The following is a 13,131-nucleotide window of genomic DNA, read 5'->3' on the forward strand; positions in this document are numbered from 1 at the left end:
AGCCCAGGATGTGGATGTACACAGCAGAGGCTTAAACTGTTTTACTGACTAATAAAGTATATGAAAAGTACTAGGAAAGAAGCAATAGTACAAACGAGATCAAAATGAGAATTAACAATGACACGGCCAAATATTCATGCAGCAACGTACTGATAGTTATAAAACAAATGATTAGTTTGGTTTATAGCCTTTTGGTTTGGTTGATAGTGTCAGTTGGTTCAGAAACTCACCTTTCATTATTCTAACAAAAAGAGAAATGGAGTTCAAAGATTTTCAACATGGCAATTTTACACCAAAGTATTTTTACTACAGTGCTTTTTAAAGTTAATAAGTAACAAAGAAGATTAATAATTAGAAAGAAAATATGCCTGTTGAAAGCAAATTTGTGGCCTAAAACATCAATCCTGCCAAATAAAAAGGTGAATTAAAACATTAAAAAAGTAAGAATGAAAGATATGAGCCTGGCCCATTAAAAATTTTTTTATTGCATGTAAAAAGTACTACTTTCTAGTGTGGTTTGAATATTTGATAATAACTATATGTAACATAGTTGTCTACCTATAAATCTTTTTTGCTGGAAATAAAATTAAGTGGCAAAGGGCTTCCCTGGTGGTGCAGTGGTGGAGAGTCTGCCTGCCGATGCAGGGGACGCGGGTTTGTGCCCCAGTCCGGGAAGATCCCTCATGCCACGGAGCGGCTGGGCCTGTGAGCCATGGCCGCTGAGTCTGCGCATCCGGAGCCTGTGCTCCGCAACGGGAGAGGCCACAACAGTGAGAGGCCCGTGTACCGCAAAAAAAAAATTAAGTGGCAAAGAAGGCAACAGAATATATTTCTTATTAATGTGCATTATAAAATCATTTATTCAGCCTCCTCCTGTTCTATGATATTTTATTTTCTAGAGTAAGGTGTGTGGCAGGATGTGTGTAAGGGCGTTTAGAGCACTGACAGATGATGGTATGAGGTTAATCTCCTTGCAAACTGGGTATTTTTTAAAAGGTAAAGGCCCAGCTTGTTGATTTCTGCTTCTTTTGTTCTTGAAGTATGAGCATGGCAGCTTTATTTCTTAAGAGTTCACTACACAGCGGGAACAATCTTTCTAGACAAACACACTGTGAGTTAAGCCAAAAAAAATCCTCTAATAAACAAAACAATCCGTTACTATTTGCAGTTAGTATGTTATCTTGTAAAAATAAAATCAAACAGGTCTCCACTTGTTGAACAAATAGGGAGAGAGGATGATAACGGGTTTTGTTTGGTTTCTATCATTGTGGGCAAGGGAATGCTTCGCTTTGTCCTCCAATTGACAACCAGTTTCCATAAACTCCCAACACCTACATACATTAGCAATGAACCTGGAGGGGTCAGATCTGCCAGCCTCTAGTGAGAAGATCTGCATACAATAAAAGCTGTATAGTCGAAAGGTCCCAAACTGAGCCTGCAGGCCAAACATTGTCTGCTGATGTGTTTTGTTTGGGCTGAATGGTGTTAAAACATTTTTTTAAAATTTCTTGTCAACATTTTAAAATCATATTGCATTCTCACTAAAAGGAACCAGGGCTCCTTGGAGAAACGGCTGATTCTAGAGTTGGGGCAGGATGAGCCTGGAACATTTCGTTGTGCCCCACAGTAAAGAAGTACACAAGGAATTATAGGTATCTGTCAGACCAAGGAGCTGGGTCCAAGGAGCCTCAAATGGACAAATGTGTGACAATTTGAGAATCAAAAAGAATGACAGTGATGATTTGTAACACGTTGAATTTTTTAAAAATCCGTAATTCACAGTGACACTAAAAACTGTGTGTATTGGGGGCAAGGGCGTGGGTGAAAAAAGCTCTTTTTACAGAAAAATTACAACTAATGAATGTAGAAAGAATTGTTGAAATCACCATTTTACAATAACTCTTATTATAATTGATTCAGGCAAGGATCATTGGGTGACAGTTGTTGGGGAACAAGGCAGTCACACTGTTTCAAAGTATCACCCCACAGATAGCTTATTAATTATAAAGGGGAAAATGTTTCTTTACAGTTGTGGAATATGACAGACCCATCTTAACCAAGAGATTAAAACTGAGAGCACCAATTACAGGACAAAATGATATCATGTACTTCCTGAAGAGAACTGGTGTGATGGACACAGCCTCATCCATGTGTATCCTTGCTGAAAACATTTACCCTGTATCAAATCATGTGGCAACAGTGAGGCTTACGTTGAGGCACATTCTGCAAAGCAGTTGACCTGGACTCTTCAAAAATGTCAATACCATGAAAGACGGAAAAAAGAATTTAAAAGTTAGAGAACTGTTGGACAGCCACATGTAAATCAATGAAGTTAGAACACACCCTCTCACCATACACAAAAATAAACTCAAAATGGTTTTAAAGGCTTAAACATAAGACATGACATCATAAAACTCCTAGAAGACAACACAGGCAAAAATTCTTTGACATAAATCCTACCAACATTTTCTTAGGTCAGTCTCCCAAGGCAATAGAAATAAAAACAAAAATAAGCAAATGGGACCTAATCAAACTTATAAGCTTTTGCATAGCAAAGGAAACCATAAACAAAAAGAAAAGACAACTGACAGAATGGGAGAAAATGTTTGCAAACAATGCAACCGACAAGGGCTTAATTTCCAAAATATATAAACAGCTCATACAACTCAACAACAAAAAAACAAACAACCCAATTGAAAAATGGGCATAAGACCTAAACAGACATTTCTCCAAAGAAGACATACAAATGGCCAACAGGCACATGAAAAGATGCTCAACACCGCTAATTATTAGAGAAATGAAAATCAAAACTACAATGAGGTACCACTTCACACCAGTCAGAATGGCCATCATTAAAAAGTCTACAAATAGGGCTTTCCTGGTGGCGCAGTGGTTGGGAGTCCGCCTGCCGATGCAGGGGACACGGGTTCGTGCCCCGGTCCAGGAGGATCCCACATACCGCGGAGCGGCTGGGCCTGTGGGCCGTGGCCGCTGAGCCTGCGCATCCGGAGCCTGTGCTCCGCAACGGGAGAGGCCACAACAGGGAGAGGCCCGCATACCGCAAAAAAAAAAAAAAAAAAGTCTACAAATAATAAATGCTGGAGAGGGTGTGGAGAAAAGGGAACCCTCTTACACTGTTGGTGGGATGTAAGCTGGTGCAGCCACTGTGACAAACAGTATGGAGGTTGCTCAGAAAACTAAAAATAGAATTACCACATGATCCAGTAATCCCACTTCTGGGCATATACGCAGACAAAACTATAATTCAAAAAGATACATGGACCCCTATGTCCATAGCAGCACTATTCACAACAGCCAAGACATGGAAACAACCTAAATGTCCATCGACAGATGAATGGTCCTACTGTACAACACAGAGAACTATATTCAGTACCCTATGATAAACCATAATGGAAAAGAATATTAAAAAAATGTATATATATGTATAACCAAATCACTTTGCTGTACAGCAGTAATTAACCCAACATTCTAAATCAATAGTACTTCAATTTTAAAAAAAGTTAGAATACTGTTTTAGATTGAAGGAGACTATAGAAACATGGCAATTAAATGCAGTGTATGCTCACTCATTAGATCCTGGATTAAAATATACACATACATACATACATATGTATATATACACATATACATATATACATTATAATATATATAATAATAATAATATATTATTGAGACAATATGAGAAATTTGAGCACAGACTGTATATTAAATCATAGTATTGAGTCAATGATACATTTCTTGAGTGTGGAAATCACATTGTGGTACATAGAAAATTTCTTCATTCTAGGAGATTCATGCTGCATACTTAGGAAAAATGTGGGTGGGTCAGCCAAAAAAGTATGTGTGTGTGTGTGTGTGTGTGTGTGTGTGTGTGTGTGTGTGTGAGACAGAGACAGAAAAGAAGCAGAATTCTAACATTAGAATTAACTAGATTACTGAATCTAGTTAAAGATATGTAGATATTCATTGTATTATTCTTTCCTCTTGTGTGCATATATATTGAATTTTTTTTCAAAACAAGAGTTATGGGGGACAACCCAGGAGATTTTACACAAAATTTTGATCTCTGGCTTTAAAAAAAAGACTCTGAAAGTCTAGCCCCCTCGCAGCCTGTGAGCTGGGTGGGCAGTGGCCACCCACTTCCCACAAGACAGTCTCCAGTTTGCCCTAGTCTCCACTGCTCCATCTTGTCTTGCATTCAGCCCACTCCACTCATTTATGTTACCATTGTGATTCCCCACAGACTTTTGAGTTTGTAATCCCACATAAACCATAACAGAGAATGCTGAACACAGCTAAAACAAGTTACAGAAGTATGTTACTAATCTATTATATTTCAATAAGCCAATTAAGCAATATGAAGAAAAGGGACCTAGAAATGGCACCAATTAGCAACAGCAAGATTAAATTGTTAAAGATGTCACAGGGTTTCCCCTGGAGACTTCTACTGAGTTGGGAAATGCTATTCAACTAATACAGGGGAAATATTCCTTCAACTAATAGTAGGGGAGATGAAGCCTTCAGAAATTATGAAAACTCTGCTTAGTTCTAATGCTAGGGAGCATTTACACGGTACTCTGTTAGCATTCCATGGAATGGGGCCTTGACACAAGAGCACGTGGTACTAAGCACTACATAAATGCTTTGAAAAAACGGGAACCTTGACAGTCCTGCTCCCCGCAGCAGATTACCGTCACCAGGATGGTCATATGCCCAGCAGTGTTTCTGGTCTGATATTTTGAAACGGGGGAGACCACGTGAAGTGCTTCACCTCCAGCTCCTCCCCTTGGAACCCCACCTTTCTGCCTTCCCACGTGTGCCTTTCTCTCTCCTTTCTCTACTGCTCCGCCTGTCTCCTCCTCTCTCCTCTCTCCTTTGCTACTGCTCTTTTGGACCCTCTACTTTCCTGCCCTGGCATCCTTAAGGCTGCTTGATTGCTGTTCGGTGTTTGTCCCCAAAGCACTCTGCTAGCCTCAGCAACGTCAGCAAAGCAATGCCAAACAGAGACATAAATCATGGCAATAAGGTGGGCCGGGTTCCAGCAGGCACTGGAGCTTTTGCCCAAGGTCACCCAACAGCTTTGAGCCGGATCAGAAACTGCAGTTCCTAACTGTGGCTCCTGTCCCCGAGCAGTCACACAGCCCACAGCCTCGCTAGAAGTTATTGAAAGTGAGGAGACAGTAGGAAAACAGGGAATGCTCTGAACATTCAGCAGGTTACTACTATTCATGATTAATTACAGTCAAACGAGAGCATGTTTCTGGCACATAGTACACACTCAGCATTCTCATCCTCCCATACCCCATGGACCTTTTTTTTTTTTTCATATTTGTCACTCAAAAGAGTCTTTTTACACATTTTTCCTAATCATCTCTCAATGAAACTTTAATTCCAAAAATATACTGTATATATGTATATGTACTATATGTATATCTGTGCTTTATACAATAAAAATGTTAGGACCCAACTCCTAAGAACCAATATTCATCCTCTTGGGGGTGACACTGCTCTCATTAAGAATGAATGAACTTTATTGTAATGTTTATAGTAAAGTTTTAAATGGACCTTTGCCCCCATGCTTATCTCCACCTTTGTTGGTAGCAAACCATAACTTTGTGCCTGCTAAAATAATCTATAGAGTTAAGGAATAAGAATTAGAAAAAACTGATATTCCAGTAAGAACCCCAGGCTTCCACAAAAGCCATGAGTCTCAGCACTAAGGCCCGCTGGAGGCAAGGGCGGGATAAGCCCTGAGGACCAGTCTCTGGGAGGCTTAAGAAAGAGTACAGCGTTTGGTGTACCACGATGGTTCTGAGGTGTGGGAGCAGCAGGGCATGGACATGGGGACAGACAGAACTGTGTCGGTATCCAGGTCACTAACCAGGAGGCCATGACAAATCATTGACCATCCTACATCCATAAGTAAAATGGGATAACAATACACACCTCCTAAGGTTGTTATAAGCGTAGTCAGTGCATCCTAGGTAACAATCCTTGGCATTTCACCCAAGGCCACTGAGTCACCAAATGGCAATATGATTCCGTCTTCTTGTTGTTGCTCTTGCTTTTCTCATCTTCTGGAAGGAGGATAGTCAAACTTTGACTGATGTTGGTCTGATCTACTCTAAGGCCCCTGTACCGTCTGCCTCGCTGCCCAACATCTGCCCGGGGAACCTCACAGCTGCTGGCTGGAATTCTTTGATTCCTCTTCCAATAGTTCTACCATTTGCATCCCACAGAGAGAAGGTTCAGTAGCATAGAGGCTTGGGACCTTAGTAATACAATGATTCTGGGTTGGTTGGCTTGTGTTTGTTTTGAACCACACAGTTCTTTTCTGGCTGGACACACAGATATTCCCCAGGGGGCTGGGTTCAATTACAGCCACCTGCTTTATGCAGAAGCAGTACCCACTTCCCGCCACAGGTCTGTGATGCCAGACTTCTTGATTTAAGATGATTTCCTTTCAGGGACTGTCTCTCTCTCTCTCTCTGTAACCTGGCTTCTGTCATGACCGTGGCGCCTCCTATCCAAAATATCTTTATATGCCTGGGACCTCCTTGGTGGTCCTGTGGTTAAGAGTCCATGCTCCCAAGGCAGGGGGCCCAGGTTCCATCCCTGGTCCAGGAACTAAGATCCCACATACCGCAACTAAACACATGTGCCACAACTACTGAGCCCGCGCTCTAAAGCAGCGATCCCCAACCTTTTCGGCACGAGGGACCGGTTTCGTGGAAGACAATGTTTCCACGAACCGGGAGTGGGGTGTGGGGTGTTTCTGGCAGTAATGCTGGCGATGGGAGAGCAGTAGATGAAGCTCTGCTCACTCGCCCACTGCTCATTTCCTGCTGTGCGGCCCGGTTCCTAGGGGTTGGGGACCCCTGCTCCAGAGCCTGCACGCCGCAACTAGAGTAGCCCAAGCGCTGCAACAAAGACCCAGTAAAGCCAAAATTAATTACTTAATTAATTAATTTGAAAAATATATCTTTATATGCTTGAACCCTAGTTATGGAAAAGGGTTGAACCCTCTCCTGAAGGGTTCATGGCTCACAACGCAAATCAGATGTCATACACCCTGCTAGAAGAAGTTCTAGGCCAATAGCTTTAAGACAGCTGTGGGTCCTGTTATGTAAAGACTAAGAAGAGTGTGTGGAAAGAACCTAGCAACATTCCAAATGAAAGAAGAGGTGGCCTAATCTCCTAGCTGGTCCATGAACTGATCTTTTATTATGCTATAATAGTTGTTTTGAGTCATGGTCTAGGTCGGTAACTCAAGGTCATGGCTCCAAGAATTCTCTCCCTCCATTAGCACACAAATATACTTATTTCTCCATATTAAAAACAACTTCAAAAACTCTCTCTTGATGCCACATCCTTCCAAGTACACACTGCCCCATTTCTTGGCTTCCTTTTATAATAAAACTCCTCAGAAGAGTTGCCTCTATCACTGTCTTCACTTTGCTCTTCTCATCCTCTCTTGAACCCTCTCTGATGAAGCTTTCATTCCTACGACTCTACCCAAATAGCTCTCATGAAGGTCTCAAATCACCCTCATATTTTCAAAGCCAATGGCTAATTCTAAGCCTGTGACCTTTGACACCACTGAGCAACCCCCTCATTCTCGAAACATTTTCTTCCCTCAGCTTTTTTTTTCTTTTTTCTTTTTTTTTTGCCACACCACACGGCTCGTGGGATCTTAGTTCCCAGACCAGGGATCGAACCCAGGCCCCCTGCAGTGGAAGTGTGGAGTTCTAACCACTGAACCATCAGGGAATTCCCTTCTCTCAGCTTTTAAGAACATTGCTCTTGGGATTTTCCTGCCTTGAAGATCACCCCTTCTTACCTCTTTTGCTGGTTCCTCAGCTTCCTGATCTCCAGATGCTGGAGCTCCAGGGCTCAGTCTTTGGTATTTGTCTCTCCATTCCCCATGGTGGTATCTCCAACCCGGACTTTTCCCTGAATGCCAGACTTGTGCATTTAATTTCCCACTTTACAGTGGGTTTACACCTCAAATATAACATATCCAAAACAGAACTTTTGACTTCCTTTCCCCCAGGTTTGCACCTGGGTCTCCCTATTACAGTGAATGATCTCTTCATTCTTCCAGGTACTCAACTGAAGAACTTTGGAGTCATTCGTGATTCCTCATCCAACCATCGGATTCCTATGTGCTCTTCTCTCAGAATACATCTTGAATTTGACCACCTCCACTACTGCCCCTCTGACCCAAACCCCATCACCTCACACCTGGATCACATCAGCAGTCTTCTAAAAGATCTTCCTGCTCATGGAGCTGGAGTAGCCAGCAGCTAGAGGAACCCTTCTAGGGTATAAGTCATGCCAGGGCACCCCTCTGCTCAAAACCCTCTGATGGCTCCCATCTCATTCAAAGTAAAATCCACAGTCCCTACCATGGCCCACAGGGCCCTCATATCTAACCCTCTCATCTCTCTAACTTCATCTCCTATGGCTCTCTTTCTCACTTCCTCTGCTCCAGACACACTCATCTCTTTGTTCCTCCTAGAACACACCAGAACACAGCTAGAACACCTCACTTGATCTTGCCTTGGGGCCTCTGTCTTACTCTTCCCCTTGCTTGGAATGCTTTCCCCCTAAATAGCTGCAAGAGTCACTCCTTCACATTTCTGCTGGAATGTTTTCAAATGTCATTCATCAGGAAGCCTCTTCCTAACCACTCTATATAAAAAAGCAAGCCCCTCCATCACCTTTACCCCCTTATCCTGCTTCATTTTCACCACTTGACATATAATCATTTGTTTACTGTTAGTCTCTCCTTATTTGTGAGGACAGGAGCCTAGAACAGTGCCTGGTACATGGCAGGAGTTCTGTAAAAACTTGCCAAATGAACACATGTCAATTATCTTACACACAGGTGTCTCATCAAAAACACTGACTGAAAGTATTGACTTCTTTCTTTTTTTTCCACAATGGAAAGTGAGCTTGAGAAAGGGTAGGATAGTTGCTTTGAGCTCAGGTATGGCAGTATAATTTTATTACTGTCACTAGAATGGTACTTAATGTTCTTAAAGTAGAGTTCGAGCTGACTAACTTTAACTGGAGCAATTCTTTATTTTTCTAAAAGCCTGGATAAAATAAGATTCAAACGAAAACATTAAAGGGTTGACTGCAGTAGGACCTCTTGGTGAAGAGCGAATTACATTTAGTTTAGGGAGCAGTTTATTAGCACAAATACTGAATTTATCTCATTAAAAATGTGTCACACTTTTTCCCCCAAATGGCATGAAGTAATGTTATTTGAAAAGTGTTTCAAATTTTCAGAAAAAATGTTTTCTAAAAATATTAGCAAAATAGGTTTCTTGATAATAATTATTATCTTTAAAATCATTTACCAATGTATAGTTACATCTTCATATATGCTTTCACATCAAGAACGAGAAACACTGTAGATGTGGTGCCTTAATAATTATGCAATTGACTGCTGGACAATTCACTTCCATGATCTTATCTGCTTAATGGAAACAACTGTAATTTTTAAAAGAGTCTGACAGCAACTATTGGGAGTTGCTTTAAATCATTAAATAAATGGTTTAAAAAACATACAAGCAATTCTCTGAGGACAGATACATGCCAAATTCTATTATATCATAAAATCCAGGGACTTCCCTGGTGGCGCAGTGGTTAAGAATCCGCCTGTCAATGCAGGGGACACAGATTCGATCCCTGGTCTGGGAAGATCCCACATGCCGCGGAGCAACTAAGCCCATGTGCCACAACTACTGAGCCCACGTGCCACAGCTACTGAAGCCCATGCACTCTAGGGCCTGTGTTCTGCAACTACGGAGCCCTCATGCTGCAACTACTGAAGTCTGCTCGCCTAGAGCCCGCACTCTGCAACAAGAGAAGCCACCGCAATGAGAAGCCCATGCACCACGACGAAGAGTAGCCCCTGCTCGCTGTAACTAGAGAAAGCCCGTGCGCAGCAATGAAGACCCAACGCAGCCACACACACACACAAAAATCCAAGGGACCATTCAGTTCTTTTGTGGTATTAGTATTTCGTTGTATCAGATAGATCCTATAAGTAGGACATCATCTGATCTGGGGAGTCTCTTTGTTCGCAGACATAGTACTAACTTTCATGAAATTTAGGCTGCACAAAACAGATGATGTCTTCATTTTCATCAATGGATAGTGAAATGAGAAAAATAAGGGCAATGATCTCTCTCTCTCTCTCTCACACACACACACACACCTACACTCATACACTCTCACACACCTGAGAAATGTATATATGGAGAGATGTTGTTTTAGTTGTCAACTACTCTCTCAGGAAGACTGCTTTTTTCCTAAAATTGGGTCTTTCCTAGGTTTTTAAAAATATTAAAACGTCCTTTCATTTATGAAGTGATGGTGATAACCCAGTCTCTTAAAATGCCGACCAATCTGTAAAAAAAAAAAATTTTTTTTGAAATTTTATTGGTCCATGAAATTCACAAGTCTGCAAATGATAACTTTCTAATAAAAAATCTTGGCTGGCTTCCCTCTTTTCACGCGAAAGCCAGACTCCTCAGCCTGGCATTCAAAGCCTTCTACATCTGGTCTTAATCTACCTTTCTTGCTTTCCTTATCATAATAAGAGCAGTCTGAGCCTCAGCCCTTGCTTGTTCTCACCTGCTAAGGTCACTGAGGTACCTTCAGCCTCAGTCTTCCTAGTTCTTGACCTTAGCAGGGGTCATTAACAGCCCCAGTTCTGTGAGGGGTGTGCAATGAAAATCCTAGGAACTCACACTCACTGAGCCCCTGAGCCCTTGAACCTGGGCCCATGGAACTGTGCTTGGTTCTGGTTTAGTATTCCCCTTCCATGGGCCCTAGATCTCTGCCTTGAATGCAGCTCAGATGGGGCCCTAAAACACTAGCCTAGACCTCAGCAGTTTCCTGTTCTCAAGGACAACAACATGTCCCCAAGGCAGGCTCCAAACCCCAAAGGCCACCTGGGACCAAGGTGAAGCTATGTGCTAATAATCACTTATCCCAGGGCCAGACCTGTTTTCCAAGAAATTCCTCACACCCCCTCCTAATGGACGCTGGCTTCCTTTCCTTCTCTTTTCTCCCAGGCCTATTAGCCCAGCAGGCACCTTGGCTAAGACTTTGGGGTTATTACCTGTGTTCCTTCAATATACTGTTTTCCACTTATGCACCTCTTTTTTCCCTAGAAGAGAATGTCTGCCCTGAATGCCTTATCTCTTATTCCATGTCTCCCTAAACATTTCAAAGTCTAGTTCAAGCAAGCCTCCGAACAGTTTATTTAGAGGGTTCATGACAGGCATGGGGAGACAAGGTGAATGACACAGGCCCTGCCCATTAGGAACCCAGTCTATTGGGTGTAAGAGCTGAGGGGAAATTCATCTTCCACCGGTTAAGCATCTGAAAGACAGGATGTACAACTTCACATAAACATTGTTTTAGGTACAATGGAGCTCCGTAAATATTTACTGAATAAGTAAATGGAAAAAGTATGACTTCATTTAACAAACCCTCACTTCATTTATCCAGCAAATATTTAAGCACCCATTATGTGTTAGGAATATCACAGAATTCTGAAAAGTTAGGGCTTGAAGGGACAGGCTCTACTGATAATCTAGTCCCATCACCTGATACAGATCAGGGGAGTCTCAGCTGTGCACTTGATTTTGGAGAATGGAGGGCTGTGTGCTTTGTAATCAGGCTCCTGTGCACTCAACTGTATCCTTCAGGGGACATCAATATTCAGTTACTCAAGAGAACACATCTGACTTCCTAATTTATTGGCAACATCTACCCTTCCTAAGAGTTTATTTTGTTAACATCTTTTTTTCAATCCAACAATAACATTTATTGGTATTACATGCCAAGTGGTTGATACAGAGATCTAGAGGCGAGGTCCCCATCCTGGGGGGACTGAATTAATTCAGGGACTAAACTTGTAAACACCGTATTGCTAAAGAATAGTGAGAGGTTTCAGAGAGGCGCTCGCAGGTGACCTTCAGAATCAGAAAAAGAGTATCTCTCCACTAGAAACAGACTGGCTTTTCTTTGGAGTAAATGGGCCCTTTGAAATACAATTATCACCTTCTCCGCTAGGGAAAGCCTGAGAAAGTGAAAAACATCCATGGGCCCCAGAGAAACAGTGAGACCCTCTCTCTTCCTGTGTAGAGAGTGGGAGGGCAGGGCAACCAGGCGGTGGGATGGGCAAACACTGCTTGTCTCGCTCTTTCCTAGGGGAGTACTTCACAGGGGCTTTGGAAGTGTCTTCTCAGAAATGACAACATCCAGTTGGTAAAGAATGTCCTAGACCCAAATAGAGAAAGTCGTCCCCACCCGTTTTAATTTGTCCAAAGCCCTCCACTTCCCATTTGGGGTCCTAATCCAGAGATAACCCCACACACGCAATTCATGGGGAGAAGAAGACTTTTAGAGAGGCCTGGAGAAAATGGAGAAGCAAAGGTACGAGAACATCCCCTGGATGTTCCACTGAGCCCGCACGAGGTTGCTCTTTCCTTGTTGGATAGTTAGCTGTACTTGTCAGAACACAGAGGCCCTAACTGTTTAAAACCAACCCCTACGGAGAAAGTTAATCTGTTGAAAGTTAACCCACACTGCATTCATTACAGGGCGCATTCTACATAGGGTAGGATTTGGGTTTCATCTTCACAGAAATTCAGAAAAGAAGGAAAGATACTTTCCTTCTTCATTTCCATTCCAGGAAAAAAATACTTTCAGCTTATAATAAACAACTCCCCCCCCCATATCATGGTCTCCAAGAGTTAACTGATGAACATTTTTAAAGCAATCATTTCACTTTTTTGAGAAAAATCCTTCTTCTAGAGACAAGACGTTATAAAGTTCAGCAGTAGATAAATGTGAGGCATAATGAAAACCTGTCAGCTTTCTAGCTGTTTGAAAACAGGTGAATGATTAATTCTCTTCATGGACTGAGAACATCAACAGAAGCTAGTCTAGAAGTTGAAAAATCATGGAAAGTTCCTGTACTATAAAAGTTGATGGCTTTTCATGAACCAGATCTACAGGTGACATGGGAAAGAAGCCACTGGGAAGAAAAATAAAATATTCCACAGCAAGTCTGCAAGTGAA

General features: G+C 42.0%; 1 protein-coding gene across 4 annotated transcripts in view; it reads right to left on the bottom strand.

The window, feature by feature from the left end:
• The window catches only part of CDKL1 (cyclin dependent kinase like 1), a gene marked incomplete at both ends in the record, with an annotated part of 62,420 nt that overhangs the window by 48,436 nt on the left and 853 nt on the right, over positions 1–13,131 (bottom strand). The window lies entirely within an intron of this gene.

This window comes from Hyperoodon ampullatus (genome assembly GCF_949752795.1).
Source record: "Hyperoodon ampullatus genome assembly, chromosome: 3".
Taxonomy (NCBI): domain Eukaryota; kingdom Metazoa; phylum Chordata; class Mammalia; order Artiodactyla; family Ziphiidae; genus Hyperoodon; species Hyperoodon ampullatus.